This window comes from Cervus elaphus, chromosome 11, assembly GCF_910594005.1.
Source record: "Cervus elaphus chromosome 11, mCerEla1.1, whole genome shotgun sequence".
NCBI lineage: Eukaryota > Metazoa > Chordata > Mammalia > Artiodactyla > Cervidae > Cervus > Cervus elaphus.
In genome coordinates, this window is record NC_057825.1 from 12573994 (window position 1) to 12586735 (window position 12742).

The following is a 12742-nucleotide window of genomic DNA, read 5'->3' on the forward strand; positions in this document are numbered from 1 at the left end:
TCTAAAGATTTTAAAAAGTGTTATATGCTAAAAATAAAATCTTCTCAAAATCACTCTCAATATAGAAGAAAATTCATGTTTAAGATCTTAATTTTCCAAAGTAAAGAGTTAATCTTAAGAAACAGTCCTGCTTAGTCGCTCAGCTGTGTCCAGGTCTTTGTGGACCCATGGACAATAGCCTGCCAGGCTCCTGGGTCCATGGGGATCTTCCAGGCCAGAATACTGGAGTGGGCTGCCATCCCCTCCTCCAGGGGATCGTTCCCAATCCAGGGATTGAACCCAGGTCTCCCACATTGCACATGATTCTCCCATAGATTCTTTACCATCTGAACCATTAGGCTGCCTAAGAAACAACTAACAAGAAATAATTAAACATTTAAAAGCTATTTTATTATATTATTAATGTATAAAGCTATAATCAGTTCGATCTTTGTCTACTAACCTAAAAACTTAACAGCATAGAGGTATATAGTCGATCAAGCTCTATTAGTATCTATGTAGTAATGGCTTATTACATAGGTAGTAAGAGCCCTCCTGGAATTAAATTTTTTATGTTTTTCTATTTAAAATTCCTGGGAAACAGCAACTTTAAAAGGATAAACAATGATATTCAATTTCATTTAAGCAAAAACATCACCCTCCAATCTCACTAGCAGTACAAATAATATAAATATAAATGAAGGCTTTCTAAAATCATGTTTCATATATTTTTACTTCCCCTAACAAACATTTCTGAAGTGACTGCTACTGATAAAGAAAACTTGTTAGCTAATTAAGATTTTTCAAATCTTAATTTGTTTGGTTGAAAGTACCAATGGAAAGACTTTTTATTTTATTTAATCCACATCAAAATCTGAACACTTTTCCAAAGCTGCTGGAAATGCCCAATTTCTAAGCACTTGACCAATGCTGAACAATCCTTTGGACTTATTTTTTATGTTTGAGCCAGGGAAGTCTGAGACCTGGACTTTAGTCCCAGTTCTGCAACTAACTTAACTTTATCACTGCTCTGGGTCTCCCTTTTCCCATTTGAGAGAGGAAGAATCCAGATTATGAACTCTAAGGGATCCTGTAGCTCTGTCACTTTAGGATTCTATATTGATGTTATTCACCTACTCAAAAACCTTAAGTCCATCTCCAATTCCTAATGAAAATCACATCCCTTAGCCTTTAATTCCAGACCAGGTAGCCCCAAATTTATCTTTCTGACCTTATTCCATTATATCTCAAATTGAAACCATAATGCCCTATTCATAAGGAAGCTAACAGCAGCTGCTAACATATACTGAATGCTTACTTCAGACCAAGCACTATGCTGAGCTTTACAGGCATTAGCTCAGTAATATTTACAATACTTGTATAAGACAGTACCATTCACAACAGAAACTAAGAGGGATTACGAATCTTGTCCAAGGTCTCACAGTTAGTGTCAGGGATAGGATTCAAACCCGGGTCTGCCTGCCTCTCAAGCACATACTTTTAATCATTACATATTACATGGTTGCTATTAAGTATATAAATGCTCCTTGGAAGAAGAATGACAAACCTAGACAGTGTATTAAAAAACAGAGACATCATATTGCTGACAAACGTCCGTATATTCAAAGCTATGGTTTTTCCACAGCTTCTCCAGTCATGGACGGATGTGAGAGTTGGACCATAAAGAAGGCTGAGCGCCAAAGAATTGATGCTTTCAAACTGTGGTGCTGGAGAAGACTCTTGAGAGTTCCTTGGACAGCAAGGAGATCAAACCACTCCATCCTAAAGGAAATCAACCCTGAATATTCATTGTTAGAGTTGGTGCTGAAATTCCCAATACTCTGGCCACCTGATGCGAAGAGCTGACTCATTAGAAAAGACCCTGATGTTGGGAAACATTGAAGGCAGGAGGAGAAGCGGGTGACAGAGGATGAGATGGTTGGATGGCAGTACTGACTCAATGGACATGAGTTTGAGCAAACTCTGAGAGACAGTGAAGGACAGGGAAGCGGTTCATGGGGTCGCAAAGAGTCAGACACAACTTAGTAACTGAACAACAACAACATTTAAGCCTTTGAAGCTTAAAACACTTTGTCACAGTTTTATTTTTTCCAATAAAACTCATTTTAAAAGTTTAATTAAAATGATACCTCTTTACCACTTCAGTCCCAAGTTTCTTTTCAATCTCTAAACTATTAAAGCTCTTACTGTAATCCCCAGTGACTTGCTCCTTGATAAAGTACATCTAAATATATGTATCTTAATGTTGGAAAACTTTAGGACTAATTCTCCTGCGGAACATATTATAAAAGTAGAACAAAATACATAAAATGGCAGTAATATAAGGGAGTAAACCATCAAGGCAGGACTTTAGGGGGTTATGATCCCTGAGAGAAATAGGCTCACCAACTGCTCCACATTCACCCAGGGTCTTTCCTCTGAGGGTATAAGCTCATTTCCAGCAGGCCCTGGAAGTTACTGGGAGACTGACTCTTTGCAACAAGAAAATAACAGCGACAAACTTTCATTGAGTTTCTATGATGCCATCATGCACAATTCTATGTCTATATATACTTAAGATGTGACAGCATCATTTTTTCACAATAATTCTAACAAGGGGATAAAAATCCCATTTTACAGAGTAGAGAACCAAGAGCCAGAGATTCCAAAATCCATGCTCTTTTCACTACCTTCTTCTTTCTCTCAGAAAAAGTGATGCAAATACTTTATACTGTATTTATAAAGTAAATGCAGTAACAATGTGAAGAGTTTTACATCAATGCAACATGCACCTGATCTTGAATTGACTCCCATATTAGAGTCTTCTTCACTTAAAGGTTAAGCATCCTTCTGAAGTTCTGACAGATTATATTACCTAACACACTGAGAACTAGGATTTAAATTTTGTCTTATTTCCAGTGCTCTGTAGGCTAAGGCTACACATATATCCTTAATATAATGACCACTAACTATACATGACATTAACATAATCTAAGTAGGAATGTTTTTAATTCCTACAAATATCATGCCGCAAGGGAGAATATTTTAAAATGAAAATGCCTTTTAAGTAAAATTCTGCTCCTCGGGGACCAATGAAGACGGAGATACACAAATGGATTTTTTTTTTTTTTTGGTCTAGCTATAAATAAACTGCTTTGGCAGTGGGGGTTTCCCCAGTCTTACCGGAAGAATTTTCAGAAATATATCATGCTATTTAATGTTGTAACTTTAATGTTACAAACAATGTCTTACTAATGTCTTACTAATTCAACAAATATTTACTGAAAACTAAGAGACACAAATTGAAGTTTTACTTTGAAAAGACACTTTTGTATTTCAATCAAAGCCAAAACAATCTTTTTCTAACAAGCCAATAAAACTTTTTTTTTTCTTATTAGTTGGAGCCAATAAAACTTTTATCAAGTGACTACACTCATAGTAACTTAATATTATGTCCTTTTTACTTCCCTAAAGGCTTTCTCATGTCATATATTGTTTGATAATTGTAGATCACTTTTGTCTATTGATTCTTTGGGTTCCTTTAATCCTGTCCAGCTAAATTTTTTATGCCAATCTCTTTCAAGGGGTATGGAGAGAGAAGACTATAGAAATCTTACTCTACCCAGAGCTCAGCCCATCCCATATGTTGCCTTCTGAGAAAATCTATCTAATACGCATTTTCTTACCTATGAACACCACAGAGTTATTTGCATTCCTCTTGTAATCTCATAATGCCAGGTCTTACATTACAGATACTTGTATACCAGTACACATATACTCATTACATATATACACACATTTTTTCCCATATATTCTTTCCTAGGATATCAAAGTAGAGGCTTTCTAATATCTGCTATCTTCTCTTGGTAAAAAAAAAAAAAAAAAAAGATAAATTTAGAAAGATTCAAACATACTTATGAGGCATAGTAACAGATTAGAAATCAAAAAGGTCTTAGAGCCTCAAAACTCAATTTTCACAATCATCAAAGAGGGATAACATCCCTCTTGCCTGCCTTCTAGGAGGAAGAAATCAGATGATAACTAGGAACTGCTCAGTACAGGACCACAGGTAATACAGTGCTATAACACCCTAATTTTCTACTCTAGTGATATGTTCTAAACCTACACTTCCTGATTTCATTCTGTTAAAACTTACCTACCTCTCCCTAAATGTGCTCTATGCTTTTCATAAAAAAATAATACACAAACTTAGTTGTAAAGGTCAAACAGCACAAAGCCTACAAAGAAAAAGAACAGACCTCTCACACTTCACACTATTCCCTGCTGCCAAAAGGCAACAATTTCCACATTTTTAATTTTTTAGCTGTTTTTTTTTAATTTCTGAAGAAAATGTGTAATTGCAACTTTTTGGCTTTTTGGAAAAATAGTGTTTCTAGTATGGGAGGTGATACTGTGGCTCTGTTACAGTCCCAACCCAACCTACCCTCCCACACATACTTCCCTATCCTCATCCTGACACTCAACATAACTTTGCTACGATTTTTGGCTAAATCAATATTGTTCAGAACTGAATCACAGAATATATATCATGATCAAATTTCCTTCTTTAATTTTCTACTTTTTCTAAAGTTACTAATTATGAGTTTTTTTACTTCAGTGTTCTATGTATCTGTTATTTGTAAGGCAGGTAAATATTTTGAGACCCCAAATATCTCAAAATGGGTTTTACCCTCACACTTGAATGAAAGTTTGACTGGGCATAAAATTCTAGGTTAAAAATCACTTCTTAAAATTTTGAACTTATTCCCAATTATTTTCTTGCTTCAATGTGATAGGAAGTCCAACATGGTAGGATGTTTCTACAGCCCCGTCCCTACTCAAGACCAAGATACCTTTAGGGTTTTCTTTATCCTCAGTTTTCTGAAATTTTATGATTTGCCATTACAAAGTCTTTTTTTATTACATTAAGCTGGTTGGTCCTTTACATTGTTGTTGCTGTTCAGTTGCTAAGTCATGTTAGACTCTTTTCACCCCATGCACTGCAGCACAACAGGCCTCCCTGTGCCTCACCAACACCCAGAATTTGCCCAAGTTGACATCCCTTGAATCACTGATACTATCCAACCATCTCATCCTGTTGCCCTCTTCTCCTTTTGCCTTCAATCTTTCCCAGCATCAGGGTCTTTTCTAATGAGCTGGTTGTTCGCATCAGGTGGCCAAAGTATTAAGAACTTCAGCATCAGGGCTTTCAAAGAGTATTCAGAGGCTGACTTCCCTTTGGATTGACTGGTTTGATCTTACTGTCCAAGGGACTCTCAAGAGTCTTCTCTAGCACCACGGTTTGAAAGCATCAATTCTTTGGTGCTCAGCCTTCTTTCTGGTCCAACTCTCACATCCATAAGTGACTACTTCCTTTTCATTATGTAAACTCATACCCTTCAGTTGATAAATTTCTCTTGTGATATTTGAGAATGTCTCCATTCTTCTTCTCTGTTTCTGAAAGTTTTCTTAGTCAGATATTGGACCCCCTTGATCACGTTTCTAATTGTCATGCTTTCATCTACTTTACCGTTTTTTGTTTCACTATTTGGTCTATCTCAATTTTATCTTCCAACTTTTCTAATTTTTAAAAATGTCTGAATATATTTTTAATCTCAAGAGCTTTCTTATTCTCCTGTTTTTTTTTTTTTTTTTAAATGGCATCCTATTTTCTTTAATGCTTGGACTTCCCTGGTGGCTCAGATGGTAAAGCATCTGCCTACAATGCTCGAGACCCAGATTCAAACCCTGGGTCGGGAAGACCTTCTGGAGAAGGAAATGGCAACCCACTCCAGTATTCTTGCCTGGAAAATCCCATGGACGGAAGAGCCTGGTAGGCTACAGTCCACGGGGTCACAAAGAGTCAGAAACGACTGAGCGACTTCACTTTCACTTTTCTTTAATGGAAGCAAAATCATCCCTGAAAATATTTAGTTATAAATACTGGATTTTGGGGGGGTGGGTTTCTTCTGTGACTTGCATTGCCTCTGCTTCCTCTGATTTGTTTTGGGTTTTGCACATTTATGATACATATTCTCAAATCTATTCATAAGACTTTCTCTCATTGACTACTGATATTAAAATATGAGGAATAAAAATCAACTGGAAGCCTTAGATGCATGAGTGGGATTCACTGACTGATGGGCATCAACTTAAAGTGATGGGCCTGTCCAGTCCGTTTGAACTGAGAGCCCTCAAATACCGGCCCCCAGACTGGACTCCTCTTATCTCCTGCTTTAGAAAGTTTAAGGTTGACTAAGAGCATTCTAGAAGTGTAATGGGAAGAGGATGTTTTTGTTGTGTAGTTGCTCAGTTGTGTAGGACTCTTCTGTGAGCCCCGTGAACTCTAGCCTGCCAGACTCCTCTGTCCATGGATTTCCCAGGCAAGAATACTGGATTGGGTTGCCATTTCCTTCTCCAGGGATCTTCCCAACCCAGGGATTGAACCCATGTCTCCTGCACTGGCAGATGTATTCTTACCACTGAGCCACCAGGGAAGCCCAGGAAGAGGATACTGATTAACAAGCAGACATTCTCTTGACACTCAGGTTTTCGACAAGGTGTTTTAGGCACATTCTCAGCTATGCCTGGCATCTGGAACATCTGTGGCTCAATCTCTGAAGAGTAACTTTCCCGTCTTCTGCTGGGACGGTGAAAAACCAGTTGTCTGCTAGGGCCAGCTTGGGATAGAGATCAAGGTAGTGGGTGACGGTACGTAAGTGTGCTTTCAATAAACTTTCTAACAGTTGTTTCATTTTCAGCTTCATGCTACTCTCTGCCTGTAGAGGCGTATCAAGAATCTAATTTCCACCTATTTATTGGGTTTTATGGGCAGATTAGTTTGACTCTTTTTGTCCCTCCTCCATGACTTTAGAATTCAGCTTTGTCAATTCTGCAGTCAGTTACCACTTGTCTGCTGGGTTTCTATAACCCCAAATTTTCTTGGGTTCATGCATCTGCCAATACCTCTACTCCTCTTCTCTTTGTCCATATGTATTATACTTCTGCTATTTTTGTAGTGGATCAAACCAGTCCGTCCTAAAGGAAATCAGTCCTGAATATTCACTGTAAGGACTAATGCTGAAGCTGAAACTCCAATACTTTGGCCACCTGATACAAAGAACTGACTCCTTGGAAAAGACCCTGATGCTGGGAAAGTCTGAAGGCAGGAGGGGAAGGGCACGACAGAGGATGAGATGGTTGGATGGCATCACTGACTGGATGGACATGAGTTTGAGCAAGCTCCAGGAGTTGGTGATGGACAGGGAGGGCTGGCATGCTGCAGTCCATGGGGATGCAAAGAGTCGGACATGACTGAGCAACTAAACTGAACTGAACTGATTGTGGAGTTAACAGAAATAAACATGCATACTAAATCTGCTAATATTTAGTAGAATCCTGTCACATGTTTTCCAAGTATAGAAGTTAGTTGATATATTGATAAAAGTTTCTTAATCTCTCTAAACCTAAGTTTCCTCACCTGTTTTATATATGTATATATAAACAAAAAATAATAAAGCCCTACCCGATAGGTTTCTGTGACAGTTACATGAGGTAACAATGTAGGTTCTGAAGTCAGAAAGACTTGGGTTTGAATCCCATATCTTCTATCATTAACTGCTTGACTCTGGCTACTCCAAACCTCACATTTCTCATCTTTGTAACGGGGTTAATAATATGAATCACTAGCTCAGAGACTGTTGGAAGGATTAAATAAGACAAAGTTTATAAAATTCTTCTGAAGCATAGTAAGACTCTGTTAACAATTATACTGTTGCCCATAATGCTTTATACACCTAAAATTACACACCCAAGCACATATATACACTGCCTATCAGCCTTTAAGTCTTCTTCAGGACTTGACTGAATAAAGCCAAACTCCAACTCCTCTGCAAAAACAAGATATAACAGGAAAGGAGAATGAATTAGGAAGTAGGCAGTCTGAGTATTGTCGCAAATGGTTATGTGGCCACTGGACTGTTTTCCTATTGGTAAAAAGAGAATCAGAATAAATGATCTATAATGTCTTTTTCAGCTCAAATGATCTTCCCTGTCTCCTTTGGGGATAATATGACTTTCAAAAATTCAATGTTTCTAATAACCTGATACTGTTAATTTTTATAGGTATTTTCATAGATCTTGTTTTTCCAACTAGATAGTACATATTTGCTCTATGAAAACCAAGATGAGTTGCTTCCCCAAGTTAACAAGTAATGAGGTCACTCTTTGAATATGAAATCAGAAAACAAAGTTTTATGGTAAAAGTGATATATACAACCACCTCAAAAAGAATGAGTTAGAAGGTAAGACTTTAAATTTGCAAGGAAATATACTAAAAGGTAAGTAACAAAAAAGTTAATTTAACTAAAGAATATGTCAATTAGAAGGTCAATGCTAAAAGTACAACTTTCATCAGGATCCCAATGACCAGGTTTTCTGATCACAGAGGCAGAATATCAGGCTTAGTCTTTTTTTTTTTTTTTCAAATTAATTCTAGCTTTTATTATTATTATTATTTTTTGGAGTGTCATCTCTTCCTTCCAAAATGTTTATTAAGGCATCAGGGTAGACAGAAGGGATATCATGATAAGCAAAACCCAGCTTAAGTCCCAGCTCTGAAGTAATTCATAGGCCATACAAGGTTGAGAGAGAGTATTAAACAACCTTAAAGGAAACTGTGAAAGTGCAGCTCTGATAAGAACTATGACAGAGAGGAATATGAAAGGGGGTACTGTGTGTGTGGCTGGGTGGAGGGAATGTGGGTTAATCTGGTCAAGAAATTCAGGACAGGCTCCTCTGAAAATGAGATGCTATGATTGAGATCTCTAGTGTTAGTCGCTCAGTCATGCCCGACTCTTTGCGACCCCATGGACTGCAGCCCACCAGGCTCCTCTGTCCATGAGATTTTCCAGGCAAGGATACTGCAGGCTTAGTCTTATATCAGGAAAAGTTCATGTTACAGAACCATATTCTGAGATTTCATTTGCACCAAGCAACATTCTGAATATGGCCTGGCTTCCCATGAAGACCAATCAAGAGAGGAAGATTGCTCCCTACTGCCAGCACTGATTTCTTATTTTAAACTAATGAAGTAACATGATCTTAAACACTGGCAAATCCCATGGACCCCGGCGGGCTATAGCCCATGGAATTGCAGACAGTCGGACACGACTGGCCACAGACGTGCACAAGGACCCACACACGGACCCACCCCAAGAAACAGACCCATGGTATGCCAACTGTCCCACCAGTAGGCTTGGTAAATTTACCCAGATAGTCACTCTGTGAAGCCTTTTGAAAAACGGATCACAGAATTTTTCCATATGTTACATGTAAAAACTATGAAGTTTCATAAGAAAGTAATCATGTGATCCTTCTCTAAATCCCTGAGGCCAGCTAGCAATACTGGCATCTAATAGAGCTAGCTACGTAAGTGCTTCTTGATTGCTTCTTAAACTTCCCCTAAAAGCCAGTTATGGCATGATACAATTTTCCATACCCTACAGCAGAATCATCCTCTTCATGGATCACAGCCTTGTCATGGTGAATGGGCTTATGTAACTTAATGAAAATGCCATGCCATGCAATGTCACCCAAAATGGATGGGTCACAGTGAAGAGTTCTGACAAAACGTGGTCTACTGGAGGAGGAAATGGCAACCTACTCTAGTATTCTTGCCATAAGAACCCCAGGAACAGCATGAAAAGGCAAAAAGATATGATACCTGGTTAACTGCCCAGGTCGAAAGGTGTCCAGTATGCTACTAGGGAAGACCAGAGGGCAACTACTAATAGTTCCAGAAAGAAATGAAGTGGCTGGGCCAAAGTGGAAAAGGTGCTCAGTTGTGGATGTTATCTGATGGTGAAAATAAAGTCTGATGCTGTAAAGAACAATATTGCATAGGAACCTGGAATGTAAGGTCCATGAATCAAGGCAAGCTGGATGTGGTCAAGCAGGAGATGGCAAGACTGAACACTGACATGTTAGGAATCAGTAAACTAAGCGGACCGGAATGGGTAAATTTAATTCACATGACCATTATATCTACTCCTGTGGGCAAGAATCCCTTAGAAGAAATGGAGTAGCCCTCATAGTCAACAATACTTGGGTGCAATCTTAAAAATGACAGAAGATCTCAGTTCATTTCCAATGCAAAACTTTCAACATCACAGTAATCCAAGTCAATGCCCCAACCACTGATGGTGAAGAAGCTGAAGCTGACTGGTTCTATGAAGATGTACAACACCTTCTAGAACTAACACCAAAATAAGATGTCCTTTTCATTATAGGGAATTGGAATGCAAATGTAGGAAGTCAAGAGATAGCCCATAATAACAAGCAAGTTTGGCCTTAGATTACAAAATGGAGCCGGGCAAAGGCTAACAGTTTTGTCAAAAAAACATGCTGGTCACAACAAACACCTTTTTCCAACAACCCAAGAGACGACTCTACACATGGACATCAGTAGATGGTCAATACTGAAATCAGATTGTATAGAGCTTCTTCATACATACATTGCATAGAGCTTCTATACAATACAATTCTATGTATAGAGCTTCTTCATCTACAAAGAACATAATCAGTCAGCAAAAACAAGACAGGGAGCTGACCTGAGCTCCTTACTGCAAAATTCAGGCTTAAAGTGAAGAGGGGAAAACCACTGGGCCATTCAGTTATGACCTAAATCAAATCCCTTATGATTATACAGTGGAGGTGATAAATAGACTTAAGGGGTGAGATCTGGTAGATAGACTGCCTAAAGAATTACGGACAGAGGTTCCTAACACTACAGGAGGCAGTGACCAAAATTATTCCAAAGAAAACGAAATACAAGAAGGCAAAGTGGTTGTCTGAGGAGGCTTTACAAACAGCTGAGGAAAGAAGAGAAGTGAAATGCAAGGAAGAAACGGAAAGATTTATCCAACTGAATGTAGAATTCCAGAGAAGAGCAAGAAGAGATAAGAAGGCCTTCTTAAATGAATGATGCAAATACAGAAAAACAATAGAATGGGAAAGACTAAGAGATCCCATCAAGAAAATTGAAGATGTCATGCAAGGATGGGCACAATAAAGGACAGAAATGGCTAAGAACCTACCAGAAGCAGAAGAGATTAAGAAGAGGTGGCAAGAATATACAGAAGAACTGCACAAAAAAGGTCTTAATTACTCAGATAACCACAATGGTGTGATCACTCACCTAGAGCCAGACATGCTGGAGTATGAAGTCAAGTGGGCCTTAGGAAGCATTACTCCGAACAAAGCTAGAAGAGGTGATGGAATTTCAGCTGAGCTATTTAAAATCCTAAAAGATGATGCTGTGAAAGGGCTGCACTCAATATGTCAGCAAACTGGAAAACTCAACAGTGGCCACAGGACTTGAAAAGGTCAGTTTTCATTTCAATCTCAAAAAAGAACAATATCAAAGAAGCTTCAAACTACCACACAATTGCGTTCATCTCGCATGCTACCAAGGTTATGCTCAAAATCCCTCCAGCAAGGCTTCAGCAGTACGTGAACTAAGAACTTTCAGATGTACAAGCTGGGTTTAAAAAAGGCAGAGGAACCAAAGATCAAAATGCCAACATTCGTTGGATCATGGAGAAAGCAAGGGAATTCCAGAAAAACATCTACTTCTGCTTCACTGACTGCATGGAAGCCTTTGACGGTATGGATCGTAACAAACTGGAAAATTCTTAAAAAGACAGGAGTAACAGACCACCTTACCTGTCTCTTGAGAAACCTGTATAGGAATCAAGAAGCAACAGTTCAAACCAGATATGGAACAATGGGCTGCTTCGACTCTGGCAAAGGAGAACGCCAAAGCTGTATACTGTCACCTTGCTAGTTTAATGTCACGTGAAATGCCAGGCTGATGAATCACAAGTTGGGATCAGGATTGTTGGGAGAAATATCAACCTCAGATATGCAGATACCACCACTTGAATGGCAGAAAGTGAAGAGGAACTAAAGAGCCTCTTGATGAGGGTGAAAGCAGAGAGTGAAAAAGTTGACTTGAAACTCAACATTAAAAAAACTAAGACCATGACATCCGGTCCCATTACTTTGTGGCAAACAGAAGAAGAAAAATTGGAAGCAGTGACAGATTTTCTTTACCTGGGCTCCAAAATCACTGCGGACAGTGACTGCAGTCATGAAATTAACAGACGCTTGCTCCTTGGAAGAAAAGCTGTGATAAACCTAGACAGCATATTAAAAAGTAGAGACATCACTTTGTCGACAAAGATCCATATAGTCAAAGCTATGATTTTTCCAATAATCATGTACAGATGTGACAGTTGGACCATAAAAAAGGCTCAGCGCCAAAAAACTGAGGCTGGTGCTGGAGAAGACTCTTCGTAGTCCTTTGGACTGCAAAGAGATGAAACCAGTCAATCCTAAAGGAAATCAACCTTGAATATTAATTGGAAGGACTGATGCTGATGCTAAAGCTCCAATACTTTTTGGCCACCTGATGCAAAGAGCCGACTCACTGGGAAAGACCCTGATGCTGGTAAAGATTAAAGGCAAAAGGAGAAGGAGTTGGCAGAGGATGAGATGCTTCGATAGCATCACCGACTCAATGGACATGAAGTTGGGTAAACTCTGGGAGACAGTGGAGGGCAGGGGAGCCTTCTGTGCTGCAGTCCATGGGGTCACAGAGAGTCAGACATGACTTAATGATTGAACAACAACAACAGCAGTACCATAAGCACTTCAGTCTGAATACATGACCAACAGTGTGTTAAGAAAAGAAAGGAAGGAA

At 38.8% G+C, this 12742-nt stretch overlaps 1 protein-coding gene across 3 annotated transcripts in view; it reads right to left on the minus strand.

Moving 5' to 3' along the window:
* RABGAP1 (RAB GTPase activating protein 1) overlaps positions 1–12742 on the minus strand; it is a 162921-nt gene that overhangs the window by 54390 nt on the left and 95789 nt on the right. The gene's annotated exons all lie outside the window — the stretch shown is intronic.